This window comes from Drosophila subpulchrella, unplaced genomic scaffold (assembly GCF_014743375.2).
Source record: "Drosophila subpulchrella strain 33 F10 #4 breed RU33 unplaced genomic scaffold, RU_Dsub_v1.1 Primary Assembly Seq54, whole genome shotgun sequence".
NCBI classification, from domain to species: Eukaryota; Metazoa; Arthropoda; class Insecta; order Diptera; family Drosophilidae; genus Drosophila; species Drosophila subpulchrella.
In genome coordinates, this window is record NW_023665691.1 from 272,857 (window position 1) to 285,238 (window position 12,382).

Genomic DNA, 12,382 nt, shown 5'->3' on the forward strand with positions numbered 1-12,382 from the left:
ACTTTGAATAAATTTATACTGATCTATATCAGTTAATAAGTCTAATTCAATTTTGGTACATTTTAATATAGCTTCCCATAATAATCCTGGTGTAGTGAAAAAAAGTGCTGGATCAAGTGAATAAATTTTACTACAAAGTCTTCGAAAGTTTTTAAAGACATCAGACATTAATAAAACATCTGTTTTTAAATATAATTCTAAATAATCTTTAAGATTATTACAAGAAAACTCATTCCATACCTTTTGTGCGTGAGTATAATTTTCAACTGAACATTCATTTTCGGTTAAGGAACTATAGAAAGCTTCTCTGGGAGGTAATTTACTTTCTTTTAATTTCTCAACTGAATCTAAATATTCATATGGAAATACACCCTTTCTTCGCATTAAGTTGAAATGATTTTCATTTGGGAAAAATGATCTTGTTATATACATTTGTTCACTATCTAGATTTGAAGCTTATGTATCTAATGCAGAAGGCATAAATCGAAACGAATCTAGAAAACGGATTTCAAAGTTATCACCATTACTTAAAGTTATAATTTTTGAAATTGATATATATTGTTCCTTATTTAATGGAATTACCTTTATTTCACCAGGTATATTTGCCATCTATTTATTAAAGATTTGGCAATCATACCTGGTGAAATTGTGGAAGAAAACAGGAATAAATTTTGGAACTGTATATTTTAAATTACACTCATTATGTACAGTGATCCCTAACTCTGTCCAATAAAAGAGGAGTGTTGCATATATGACAATTATTAGATTTTTGGAAATCATCTTCTTCAACATCTGACATTATTATAGAAACAGGTTTTGAAATATAGTTTTCATATATATAAGTTAAATTTTCTATTAGTGATAACAGGAAATTCATTCCCGAGTTGAATACAGTTTCTAAAACAAACTTATCTAAACTGTTATCATGTGCACACTTTATATAGTATGCATATGAAACAGGTCTATGTATATTTATAATATTTAAATGTAATGTTTCGTTTTTATTAATTGGTTGAAGGATGCATTCAAAGTCAGCGTAAACTGTGAATGGGACCATCACTTCCTTTTGAACATTTGTGTACCGTAAAGTGGCATCCTTCATGTTGGTTAAGCGCGAGACTTTTTTCCCACAGACTTCTGAGTGCCGGTTGGCAGCATCTTCACTCAATGAGTAATTTAAGCAAATTTGACAGAACCATATTATTGATTTGTCTCTCGAAACTTGAGAGGAAACCAAACTAAAAAAAGATAAACACAAGAAAAAAAAATTTTTTTTTAAGTATGAAAGCAAATAAATATTATGAAATTTAAAAACAAAAAGAAAAACAAGGTATAATAATGATATGATAAAACAACTTACCTTGAGAGATTTTTAATCCAAGTATAGTGTGCTTTACATCCTTCCTCCAGTATCAACAAAACATAATTTCTCCTCACTTCAGGGGAGTAAAATATAGGTCCGAATATAACTCCATCGTCGAATCCGAAAAGTGTAATATTTATATCTTTATTTATTTCCATAAATTTCGATATATCCGCAGGCTTAAGTGGAAATTGCAATCCAGTGAAATTTAGTGTGATCCCATTGACTTGAATGACTTCACCATTTATATTCACTTTATAGCTTGTGCATCTGTTCGCATTCTTATTTACTTTACTTAATGCTGCGATTAAGCTCCATTTAAAACCATATTTATCATTTGTGTTTTTCACATTTATAATTGCTTTTTTAGCTTCTAAACAAGAGGGTAGTTTTATGTAAGATGATCCTCTTAAAGGTGAATATAGATTAATACTCATCTCCAATCGAGTGAGATGAAGCAAAGTCCATCCACTATCCCTTTCTTGGAATTCTTCCATCCTCGCCAAAATTTTTTCCATGTGTTCCTTATATTCAACTTCAATATTGGAGTAGGCACTAATTATTGTCATCTTACTTTGAAATGACTTTATTTCAATACATTCCTTTTCTTCCTTCAAAAGTCCGTACTCTCCAAAAAGTTCAAAAGTTATTTTCACTGATGAATAACTTTCCAACAATGGATACAAGTGAGGTAGAAAAGCTTCTCCTGCTTCCTCCATAAATTGTGTTGGATAAATTACATCATTGTTAGTGTTTTCATATAGGTAGTGAACAATCCTTCCTTGGAATCCAGAACTGATTTTTTTTTATCCTTGAATCCACTGGTTCAACCACATTCTTCTTGTGTTGCTCCGTTCGCAGATGATGAGCCCACGAAATGTTACCCGATAGGGTAATGTTGCACTTTCCACAATACTTATTCATTTTTTTTTTGGTTTTGATTTTTTTTTCGTTTTTGGAAGTATTGTATTGATAGGTGTACTTTTCACTTTGTTATACTTTACTTTTACTGTAAAGTATTTTACGTTTTATCAATTTGATAAGTTTACACAACACAAATCTGGGTAGTTCACAATTCACAGAACTTTACTTTACACTTGGTAAAGTATTTTAATTTTTATCAATTTGATAATCTCGCACAAATCGAATTCGGATGGAACGTAAGTTAACACAACTTTACTTTAGCTTTGAATTACCGGAGGCTTCACACGACGATTCTAGATGGTTCGCTCTACTCAAATAGTTTTTTAAAACTGAACTACTTTCCACATTTCTCCTTAACACATACATTTTTTGAAAACTAGAAGGTAACCGTTTTCTCTTTCTATAAGCGCATGAGAAAAAATTTTCAAATATGATTAAAGAAAAACGTATTTGACTAAACAAACGATCTCATTTGTTTTTGTGTATATTTTGTTAGGAACCACCACCACAAACACCACCACCACCAACATCCCTCTTACACTCCTACGCTTACTTTCCCATCTAATGCTCGCTAAAGAGGGAGAGGTTATCGAACTCACGCTTGTTTCACACCACAAAAGTATGCGGTCAAATATCCCTCAAGCCAACACCACAAAAGTATGCGGTCTAATATCCCTCAAACCAACACCTTTTGACCACAAGACCGTAGCCAGGTGTCTCCTACAACCCTAATTGAATCAACAAAATGCCCACGCATAACAAAACAACTTCCCTTCCTCCTCCTCCACCCCCTAAATATAGTTTTACAAATTCATACGCATGACAAAACACCCCTTGTAAAACGAATAGTTTTCTAAAACTGAACTACTTTCCACATTTCTCCTTAACTTAGAAGGTAACCGTTTTCTCTTTCTATAAGCGCGTGACAAAACAACGTTTTTGTTAGAAACCAACAACCACCAACACCCCTCTTACACTCCTACGCTCACTTTCCCATCTAATGCTCGCTAAAGAGGGGGAGGTTACCGAACTCACGCTTGTTTCACACCACAAAAGTATGCGGTCTAATATCCCTCAAACCAACACCTTTTGACCACAAGACCGTAGCCAGGTGTCACCTACAACCCTAATTGAATCAACAAAACGCCCACGCATAACGCGTTCTAACCAAAGTTAGAAGCAACATAGTGACCTGTGCGCAACCATTGCACTCCTACACACCCTATTCGGGTAAAGATCACTCTAAACAACCACAAAATCCTACGCATGACAAAACACCCCTATCACACACGCACCTTTAGCGTGAGAAAAAGACAAGACAAAACAAGACATCAAAACACCCCTCTCTCACACTCCTACACACCACTTTCTAACCTCATTAAGTGACCTGTGTGCAACCATGCTCATCTAACTAGGGTCACCAACACCCCCCTTCTGGACTTAATTATGCTAATTAGGTCATTAAAACCCCTGCGTGCAACCGTGCGTGACTAATTAGGGTCACACCCGCCCCCTTTTTTGACATGATTTATTACCTAGTGAGCCAGCTCCCGTGTTAACTACCTACTGAGAGTGTAAAGTGTAAGTAAATAAGATTGTGTGGTGTGATATTCATTTTATAGCCCGGTGGAACATTAATTCCAAATTCGTATAATGAATGATCTTATCTACTATCAATATATGATCCGCTTACAATATTACATACTAAGCGTATTGTGTTTATTTTTAAAATGTTAACAGGTTGATCAGATATCTATGTTTTTTCAAATCGGGGTAAACCATTTTTTTATTGAAACCAAGCAATTGTCCAATGGAGTTTTTTCTATTAAAATAAATAGGTTCCTTGCTAGTTGTAATATGAACTTGAAGTGTGTTATTATTACTCTCCATTTGAAATGTTTTCTCAAGATCATAATCTTTTAGTTTATTTTTAGAAAATCATAAATATCATTGAGTTCATATGATCCTATTGGAAGTTGAATTACTTTATCACCAATATGAAATAGATTATTATTTATATCAACATTGGGTATAGAGTTGTACATATGAAAGTCTATGAGTGCAGACTCATATTTACCATTCGTCAGTTCAATGGGTGGGAAATAAGAAATGTTTGTAATGGGTTCATTGTCATTTAATGTAAGAGTGAATGATCTATAGCTTACAGAATGAAACCTATATTCTCAAATAATTATAAATTCATTAAAACCCTTCCTGTATCTTCCTTTTACCATATCGTTATTTTTACCTATTATGAGGAATCCATATTTGTCAAATTTTCATAAATGAATCCATAGGACATATCAGTATCAGTACGTTCCATACAGAAATATGAACAAATGTTGTTTTGTTTTTCAAAAGCAACATCATCAAAAATCATAATAGAGTTTTCTTTAGCCTTAGCGGGTGGTAAAACTTCATCATTTTGTGAGAACGTGTAATATCCCATTCCCTTTATCGGTTTAATTAGTTTCTCTAAATACTCATACTTTGGTTGATATAAACTCTTTGAGAATACATATATATTCTCAAATTTTAGCCCGTTTGGACTTTCAATAAGGCTGAGCATAACATTTGTTTTTCCACAGTTTGAGGGACCGACAACCAATGCTCTTATTGTATTGGGTAATAAAGAACTATGTCGTGAAACTGAATTTGTTAATGAACGATCACCACCCTCGATATTTCTAACACAGATTTCTTGTTTTTGACGTATTAAACGCATATTCACGTGTGTAATGTACTTCATTCGATGAGAAATGCTCCTTGATTAAACATTATATAAAATATGTAAAAGTTTTTATAATTGTTGCAGTCAGAGTTCAAACTTGAAACGAGGTAGTGGTATTATCAACAAAATAATTAACACACTTCCATTTGAAGTACATATTCCTGGTAATAATTTTTGTGGACCTGGAACAAAGCTAAACAAAGGTTGGAGCGCGGTGATCGTGGGATAAATCAATTGGATGAAGCTTGTAGAGTACATGATATTGCATATTCACAATATAAGGATCTAGCTGATCGACATATGGCTGACGCAGTACTAATAAATAAAGCGTGGGAACGTGTTGGCTCAAAAGATAGTAGTATTGCAGAGAAAACAGCAGCATACTTGCTTACAAATATTATGAAAACAAAAAAGAAATTCGGAATGGGTGTGAAAAAGGGAACAAAGATAAAGTGTAAGAAAAGAAAATCAAAGGTAAAGAGTTTTTCAAATGTTATCCAAACAGGAATACGGGCATTGAAAACTCGGAAGCCACTAGATCTAATGAGTGCGATTAAGGTTGCACGTAAAGCAGTCAATAAATCAATTGGTAGAAATAAAAAATATATTAAGATTCCTCGTATTATTAATGTACCGAAAATTGGTGGTTTTTTACCTATTGTACCCATTTTGACTGCACTAAGTGCATTAGGTAGTCTCGCCTCTGGAAGTGCAGCCATTGCTAAAACTATCAATAATGCAAATATGGGGAAAAACAATTAGAAGAGAGTAAACAACATAATAAGAAAATGGAAAGTATTAAGGTGGGTGAAGGTATGTTTCTTAAACCTTATAGAAAAGGTTATGGATTATATCTTAATTAATTTAGAGGAAATCCAAAAAACTTATTACTAAGCTACCTAAAAAACCTCTTTCAAATTTCGAAATTTTGAATTTTGCTCAAAAGTACATTCCACATTTCCGAGGTGTGTTTATGAGAGACTCACTACCAAAATCTCCTTGGAGAGAAGAGTCAGGAATTATAAACCTAGATGATAGTTCATCAAATGGTACACATTGGGTAGCTTATAACAAAAATAAAAAAAGGATACATTACTTTGATAGTTTTGGATATTTACAACTCCCAGAAGAAATTGTGAAATACTTGGGAAATAACATTAACTATAACTAAGAGAGAAAACAAGCCTTTAATAGTACAAACTGTGGACACCTGTCCCTCCAATTCTTACTCTCTATCCCACCCTAACTTTTTCTTTATGATCAAGTAATTTCTCTATGATTCTTGAAACCCACCCTATTTACATGCTATTCACTGCTATGATTGGTCGATTCTAAATCAAGAATGAGATAGAAAAGGGAGGGTTAGTTTACCTCAAGGTATAAAAACTCGATCAAAAGTTATTCTAACTCACATTTAAAAACCACCTGCAAACAGTCTCAATCTAAAAGTTTCAAGCTAAAACGTTCTCAACCTAAAGTTTCAACCTAAAAAATCTTGCAATTATCTAAATCAACAACAACAAGAACAACATCAAAAACAGTTAAAACAGCAAAACAGCAACATCAAAAACAGCTACAACTGCTAAAAACAGCTACATCTGCTAAAATTAACAACAAAAACAGCTACAACTGCTAAAAAACAGGTAAATTCAACAACAAAACAGCTACAACTGCTAAAAAAACAACTAAAATCACCAACAAAAACAGGTAAAAACCACAAAAACAACGAAAACTACTACAAGAAGAAACAACTACAAATGGGCAATCCGGGAATGATGAAAGTACTCAAGGAGTTTAATGGTAACGCACCAAAACCTCTTTTAACAAAGACGAAGATGGAATCGGAGGTGTGCTACCCTATTCGACGTGCTCAACGTAAGAAAACCAGCTTTGGGATGACCCTCACTCTTGAACTTGAAGAGTATATGCTGTACTTGCCGGAACGATACTCAACTTTAGAGGATTCAACAATTGAATATATAAAAGATAATCTTTTTTGTATTATTAAAAAGAATGATAACAATCTCTATTTAGAATTAAATAAAGCTTAAAATGTTTTCATTTTTAATAATATTAATGTATCTATTTTGATAAATAAAAATAAAAATAAAAATAAAGTTTTATAAAACTCAAACTCAAACCATTTGTTATAAATATTTAAATTATACTACATTTTACCCAGTAGCACATGAGTATCAAAGAAAACGACAACAATGAAGCGTAAACTTTTAGAACAGTTGACGAAAAGTAGAAATTCATTAAAAAGAAAATTTGATGAATTGAAACAAATAAAAAATGAGAACGTATCTAATTTGGAGGAAACTTTTAAACTTATTACAGAACCTTTACACGAATTACTCACTGAAAATAAAAAATTGAATAAAAAATAATATATTAATGATACACATGATATTAAGACTAAGTTCAAGAAAAAGAAAATAAGAGTACCTAAAAGTAAAAAAAGGGCACACGAGAGATTAATCGAAAGTGATAGTGAGAGTGATGCTTATGTTGATGCTTTTTCACAAAACTCTCATATAGTTGAATCCGATGTTTCACAACAGTCTCTTATAGATGAATCCGATGTTTCACAACAGTCTCACACAGATGATTTAAATGAAAGTGTATATAAAGAAGCCGGGGTGAAGTACAATCTCAACATTAATCAGTTAAGGCAAGAAATGATTTAAGACAATAGTTATGGACCAAGATAAGAAAATAATATTTTAATGTTGGGTAATACAACCCTTAAAATTAAAAAAAAATTAATGGAATTAGGAAGTGGAAATTTATGGACTTTATCACCAGGTCTATACTCTTTAATTTTTCATAATAGTCCTAAGGATTATACTAAGAATGATTTAGAATCATATAAAAACATTTTAATTGAAACAAGTGCTCACAAAAGAAACTATCAACCAGATGGTCAAGTAAAGGGTAATCGTTTTAAAAAATATTCTTCAATTATTAAACCATTGATATCATCTTCAGTAAATGAAGAATTTACTGGTTCTGGGTATATGAGACTACAAAAAATACCACCAAACTATGTATATTGGGATAATGTTAATGAACTTGTTGAAAGTTTGCAACTCTTAATGGCATCGAGAGCTGCTGGTAATAATAACCATACTAATGAAATTCTTTCAATAATAGAAGAATTGCGGGAGGCAAAAATAATATGTTAATAAAAATAGAAAACATTTTCTCATTTTGTTTAATAGTAAAATGTCTATTGACAAGTTTGGTCACTTTTCAAATGATAGAGATCTTTCCTCGCTTTTCAAAAGGGAAGTTAAGAGTCTTACAGATATATATCTAGACACTGACGGTCACATAAATGTTCAGAAAAAAAGAATTAAAAACTCTTCAAAACCAATAAATGGAAATGATTTGGCTATTAAATTTTATGTTGATGATAAAATTAATGAATCGAAATCACATCAAATGAAAACTATAACTAAATCATTTCAACTACGAAATAAAAGAGTATCAGAGCTGGAAAGTAAAGTAATAAAAATGATAACTCAAATGGAGTATATACATAATTCAATAAAAGAGCTTCTAGATAAATTGGAAAATCTTAACAAATTCATAAACCAACATTTAAAAAAACCTCCACCAATCATTCGTTCTGATCAGACACAAATAGATGGAATAATACTTCGGAAAAGTCCATTTGCACATCGTGAAAACGAAGAAGTTTTAACAATTAATGTGGATCATACATAAATATACCACTCTTTCATTATTTATTTTATAATTAAAATGTCAGTTGATAAGTTTGGTTGTTTTTTAAATGAGAAAGAGTACTCAAGAGATATAACAAAAGGTCTAGAAAAATTTCAAAGTATACTTAATGATTATGATGGACATTTGAGTGTTCAGAGGAAACGATTTAAAAATTCCCTACCCCCCATTCATGAAAATGATATTGCAACAAAGATTTATATTGATGATGAAATAAGTAAAGTAGTACAGAATACATCTAATGAAATTTCTAAGCAACCGCAGAAACAACAAATCTTTAGATTAAGACCTCGAATCAATAATATTGAGGGAAAAGTGAGTGAAATTTCTAAAAAATTGGAATTTCTCATGAAATTTTTTAATAAGGTAGTGGAGGATATAAATGAAATAGAAAGTAACATTTTCAATTATATAATTGCACCAACCTCAGTTTTAAAAGGTGAAACTGAATCTTTAGAGAAGAAACCATTTATACCAGATAAAATAAAGTTGTGAGTAAACGAGATATTGTAAATGAGTTACATCGCCCATCATTCAAGAATTTCCCAAGACGTAGAGTTATAGTAAAGGGTATTAATGATTTATGGCAGGCTGATTTGGTTGAAATGGGGGCATATGCATCATCAAATAAAGGCTATAGGTATTTGTTAACAGTAATAGATACATTTTCTAAATATTGATGGGGTGAAGCAATAAAATCAAAAAATGCAGAAGAAGTTACAAAAGCAATGGAAAAAATAATAAAATCTGGTCGTGGAGTACCAAAGAATTTACAAGCAGATAATGGAAATGAATTCTATAATAAACAATTTAGAGAATTGATGAAAAGATATGAAATTAATCATTACTCAACATTTAGTACTCTTAAAGCATATATTGTGGAACGTTTTAATATAACATTAAAATAACTTTTGTGGCGTGAGTTTAGTTTTAATGGAAAATATACTTGGCTTCAAATATACAAAGAGTTGATTAATAATTAAAATAACAGGAAGCATAGAACGAATAAAATGAAGCCTATTGACGTCAATGCTAAAAATGAAAAACAGATTTTGATGAGATCATACAATCATCTAAAAATATTTACAAATGGGGACTTTAAAGAGGGGGATTATGTACGAATAAGTAAATATAAACATGTCTGAAAAAGGCTATACCCCAAACTGGACAACGGAAATTTTTCAAATTCGGAAAGTACAAAATACATCCCCCACCACATATTTACTTGAGGACTTGAAGGGTGATCCAGTACAAGGTGGTTTCTATATACAAGAAATTAAAAAAACAAAATTCCCTAATAGTTATCTTGTAGAAAAGATTGTGAAACAAAAAGATTATTATGTGCTTGTGCGTTGGCTAGGCTTTTCAAAATCAGAAGATAGTTGGATTCATAAAAACGAAATTCTATAAAGAACAAGTGGAAGCATAGAACAATTAAAATGTAGGCATTGACGTCAATGCGTGAAAATAAATTATGTTTCTTCTTCACAAACACGCAATTCCTATTTATAAAGTGTGAAGAAAGGCATGTACAGATAAGATTTTGAACGGAACTTGATTATGAGCTTGTGCGTTGGCTAGACTAAAAGAGTATATACAGATAAGAATTTTGGGTGGAACTTGATTATGTGCTTGTGCGTTGGGTAGGCTTTTCAAAATCAGAAGATAGTTGGATTCATAAAAACGAAATTCTATAAAGAACAATTAAAATGTAGACATTGACGTCAATGCGTGAAAATAAATTATGTTTCTTCACAATCACGCAATTCCTATTTATAAAGTGTGAAGAAAAGCATGTACAGATAAGAATTTGAACAGAACGTTATATATTTATATATACAAATCTGGAGGGTATAAAGGCGGAAGAATTTCAAAAAGTATTCAGTTTCCATCTATTCGTTCACGCAACTCAATTTCGGATCGTTTGCTTATTTATTCGTTCGTTCGCTTGTTTGATTGTCAAAAAAAAAAAAATCAAAAAAATTAAAATGACGGTTTTTATAATATTTTTTGTGATACTTTCCCTCTTTAATCCGATGGTGAAAATGGTACCACTCCCCAATGAAATGACTTTAATTGAAAACCCATCGACTTCCAATAATTCGATTGGGTTATTTATCAATGTTCCAAAACTAAAAAAATCATTAAAATTGACCTAAAATTTGAGATCCTAGAGGACAGTCATATTTTTATGGATCTCATAAACAAGACAAGTGACGAAAGTGAGAAACCAAACTTAAAAAGTGAAGTCGATACTAAAATATTTAATGCTATTAATGGTAGCATTAATGAAAAAGACTTAACAACAAGTACAAGTGCAAGTACAGTTGAAGAAGAAACATCTACATCAACATCTACTACAACTACATCTACCTCAACTACAACAAGTGCAACTACATCTACAATGAGAAGGGGAATTCTGGAGGAGGAGGAGAAGGAAGAAACAACAACTACAACAGCAGCAACTACATTAAAAAAAGAACTTCTGGAAGAAGATACAACAAAAACAGCTACATCAACAACTACAACCCCAACCAATCTTTTTGATTTTAATAGCGAAAATGAAAGTGTTGATCACATAGAAAATAAAATCATAGGAGATGAAAAATCAGAAAAAATTGATATGGGTATAAATAATAGTGAGAGAGAATTTGAAAACGTAAGTCGAGCACCAACATTTAGTAATACGTCACAAGAATTAGTGTTGGGGATCAGTGATAGTGATACAGAATTTGAAAGTGTAAGTCGGGTTCCAATAAAAAGGAACACTACTCATAAATTAAAAAGCACTGAAAACATAAAAACTAGTAGTAGATTAATACGGGAGCTGGCTCACTAGGTAATAAATCATGTCAAAAAAGGAGGTGGGGGTGACCCTAATTAGTCACGCATGGTTGCACACAGGTGTTCTAATGACCTAATTAGCATAATTAAGTCAAAAAGGGGGGGTGTTGCTGACCCTAGTCAGATGAGCATGGTTTCACACAGGTCACTTAATGGGGTTAGAAAGTGGTGTGTAGGAGTGTGAGAGAGTGGTGTTTTGATATGTCTTGTTTTGTCTTGTCTTTTTCTCACGCTAAAGGTGCGTGTGTGATAGGGGTGTTTTGTCATGCGTGGGATTTTGTGGAGTGCAATGGTTGCACACAGGTCACTTTGTTGCTTATAACTTGGGTTAGAACGCGTTATGCGTGGGCGTTTTGTTGAGTCAATTAGGGTTGTAGGTGACACCTGGCTTGCGTGTGTGATAGGAGGTGTCTTGTCATGCGTAGGATTTTGTGGAGTGCAATGGTTGCACACAGGTCACTATGTTGCTTCTAACTTTGGTTAGAACGCGTTATGCGTGGGCGTTTTGTTGATTCAATTAGGGTTGTAGGTGACACCTGGCTACGGTCTTGTGGTCAAAAGGTGTTGGTTTGAGGGATATTAGACCGCATACTTTTGTGGTGTGAAACAAGCGTGAGTTCGGTAACCTCCCCCTCTTTAGCGAGCATTAGATGGGAAAGTGAGCGTGGGAGTGTAACAAAAACGTTGTTTTGTTATGCGTGGGCGTTTTGTTGATTCAATTAGGGTTGTAGGTGACACCTGTTAGTGTAACTTGCCTACGGTCTTGTGGT